The following is a 3,656-nucleotide window of genomic DNA, read 5'->3' on the forward strand; positions in this document are numbered from 1 at the left end:
TTTCGTGTATGTTTGTTTGATATGCATCCGGCGAGTTGCGGGTTTTTATTTCGCCCACGCATCACCAAACACACACCAAATCAACACGTTTTTCGTTTTTTTTTCTTTTTCTTCGGAAACTAAAATTTTTGATCGCAACGCCTGGCGTGTCACAGCGAGTCCCAGTGAAGAGAAACACCGATCCGATCCGTTTGTTGGATTTTTTTCATTTCAATTTCCAAAGTCAAAGACCATTCAACGGTCTATGAGCCCAAAGTGAATCGGATTCATTCGACCGGTCTTGATATATTCATCAACTTTTTTTCCCGTATTACGGTTTTCGACGGTCATATGTGGCGTGCTGTATGCTCATAAGTCAAGCCTGCTTTACTAAGCTGACAAGCATACATCTTTTAAATTTTTGTGGGCTCAGAGTTTTATTTTTATTTTTCCACCGCCGAGGCACACTCTCGCATCACCCCGCACGACACACACACACACACACACCTCACCGCTCAACGGTCACACGAGGCAGAATTTTCCGCAAAGACTTTCGAAGAGAAAGAGAAAACTCGGAACAACCGCGGTCAGAGGCCAGCATAGAGGCATCGTATAGAAAGTCATGGGCGGAAAAAAACAAATCATTTCAAGTCGAGACAAGCAACCAGACTACCCCTATAAAAGTGCGCAATTCTTTAAGAGTTCACCGAAGAATGACCGAGATCAAGTATGCACGAAACGAACATATTCCAAGGGCAGCTGAATAAGCGATTCTGCGCCGAAGCGCGAGAAAAGCAAGCGGTACACCGATGGGGATCGTTTTTTTTATCGTGTTAGATTCGTTGTTGTCAAGCAAGGATTCTCAAAATGTTTTTTGCATTGCACCCAAGTTTCGTACTGATTACTTGTCGCAGACCGGTGACTGTCAAAAAAAAATTTTTTACGTTTTTTCTTGAGAGGTCACTGCCTACACACAACTCCGGGCGGGCCGTACACTCACAGCCGTTTGAATTCTCCCTTCGTGTGTCATGGCCATAACTGAGCGTACATCTTACCGGGCGCCGAGTTGATCTGGCTTGTTCGATGAACGTTCGGGATACGTACAATCGATATAGCTCCAACCGTAACTCGTTTGTAATTACGCCGGCCATACTCAGCGGGCGCTCAGCTCAGCTCTCGATATCTTCCGTCGAAGGGAAGTTCGTAGTAAAAGAGAGTCAGAGTCGACGCCACATTTTGCGGTCCTCGCATCTCATCCGATTTTTGAATTTTATAGATTTGCCATCACTTCCACCCAATTCTCTCGTATATTTCAATCTCTTGACTTTGTCCGACCGGGCCGTCTTCGCCCCCCTTCAACTCCGTCCATCTCCACTTCTGTGTTCCACACAACGAGCTTCCGTCAAACGGCAAAATGTGAAATATGCGCACGCCGCACGAAATAATTTGAAAGCGTTCTGTTTGGTGGCTTTTTTATTTTTTATCTCTCGGCTCACACACACACACACACATTTCCGCCTGAACGGTAATTTTTTTTTGATACGGTGTCAAAAAGTGAAAAGACGCGCACCATTTTCTTTTCTCTTCCGTATCGTCGCTGACGGTAAACGCTGATGGTTATGATGCCGTAAGTTTGGAAGAAAGAATCTTTCCCGTCTTGTCTTGTTACGGTAAAATAACAAAGAACAAGCGTCCGATTTCTCTCACAGACGGCCACAGACAAACCACACGTGCCGAAGAAACGAAACGTCCGAAACCAAAAAAATGTTTGACGCGCGCACCTCTTCTGAACTTTTCGACCAAGAGTCGTTGGATCGAGTGACGAGCTTCTCAGCTGTCGCACCAATCGGTGAAGCGGGCGTTTGAATTCCCGTCCACATCGCGGTTCGGATATATTTTTACATATACCGACCATCGGAAATTTCGAAAACGGTTTTACCGAAGGAATGATATTTCACACACCGACAGCTCATCGAGTTCGTCTCCGTTCAACGGTTTTTTTTTTTTTAAGACTTTTTGATCGCATGGGGCTAAACTGGTTAGAGCAAAGCCGCGATCCAAGCAGTGAAAAAAAAACAAAGACAGTGCAAGCGCGATCGAACGGAATCGAAACTAAAATCATGTGAAGTGGCGGGCGGAAAGGAGCTCAGCTACGGTGGAAATGAAACTACAACTAACGCCGAACCGGACAACTTCCCATTCTGCGTCTTCGTTTCATTTCCCAAAGCTCCCCGTCGATACCAAAGTTTTTGCGTCGAAGCTACTAAAGAAATTTCGCGCTTTCCTTTTCGCCTCTTTCGCCTTCCCTTCGATATCTATCCAACCACCGGCTTCGACTTTATTTCTTTCACCCGTCTATTCGCCCGATAGTCGACGGTCGGCCATTCTTTGGTATCGGCCAGGCGGACTAACAAGAAGTAAGACTCGTTTGAAAAATTTGGACCGGGCTTTACAATCGCTGCTTGTCGTAATGTCGCAAATTTGAAAAAAATTTTCAATTCGAGAAACCAAACTATTCGACACTTCGAAAATTTTTGGGACTCTGAAAATTTTTCCGAGTTTAGGAATCGAGACCTCTTCTATACTAAGGAAAACCACTAATGTTCCGCCGCATAATGTCTCCGTTTTCCGGCTCATTTTTAGCGATTGGACGGGGACATTGCCCCATCCAACCGCCAGCCGACTTTCAGGAACCGTCGTTTTCAAAGTTGGGACTTAGAAAATTTTCGACGAGTGGGAATTTTTTACGGTCGCAAGTCATCACGACACGCCCGACCAACCCATTTGAGAGCCGCCACGCCTCGACGGTGTGACGGCTTTTTTTCGAATCGACGGGTCTCGCTCACTCCTCTCTCGCGCCGACCAGAGGCCGGGCGAGAGAGTCGTTGCCAAACACCGTCGTCGGAAATGGGAGAATTTGAGTGGGAATTTTTTACGGTCGCGAGTCATCACGACACGCCCGACCAACCCACTTGAGAGCCGCCACGCCTCGACGGTGTGACGGCTTCTCTTTTCGAATCGACGGGTCTCGCTCACTCCTCTCTCGCGCCGACCAGTGGCCGGGCGAGAGAGTCGTTGCCAAACACCGTCGTCGGAAATCGAGAAATTTTCATTTCCATTTCCATTTTTTTTCATCGGCCTTTATACGTCCAAGTCCCGCCAACCACGTCACTACCACGTCGTCGGGACTTAGAAAAATTTTTCAATTTTTCGGACTTAGAAAATTTTTCAACTTTCTTTTTTTCGACAACCTCTTCCCTATATAGGAAAGTAGTGGATGTTCCGGGCAGTAACTGTACGAAAAAGTCGATTTCCGAATTTTTGCCGGACTTTCACCTGAGCTCAGGCCGGGCCGCCCGCTCAACTGCCGCCCGGTCACCACCAAAAACCGGTCTTGGAAATTTTCGGACTTAGAAAATTTTTCAACTTTTTTCTTTCTCGACAACCTCTTCCCTATATAGGAAAGTAGTGGATGTTCCGGGCAGTAACTGTACGAAAAAGTTGATTTCCGAAATTTTGCCGGGCTTTCACCAGAGCTCAGGCGGGGCTTACCATCACACCCGCCGACCGGTCACCACCAAAAACCGGTCTTGGAAATTTTAGGACTTAGAAATTTTTTCCAACTTTTTTCTTTCGCTCTTTCTCGCCATTTTTAGCCGTCTTTGCTCGTCCCAGTG

This window comes from Daphnia pulicaria, unplaced genomic scaffold, assembly GCF_021234035.1.
Source record: "Daphnia pulicaria isolate SC F1-1A unplaced genomic scaffold, SC_F0-13Bv2 h1tg000130l, whole genome shotgun sequence".
NCBI lineage: Eukaryota > Metazoa > Arthropoda > Branchiopoda > Diplostraca > Daphniidae > Daphnia > Daphnia pulicaria.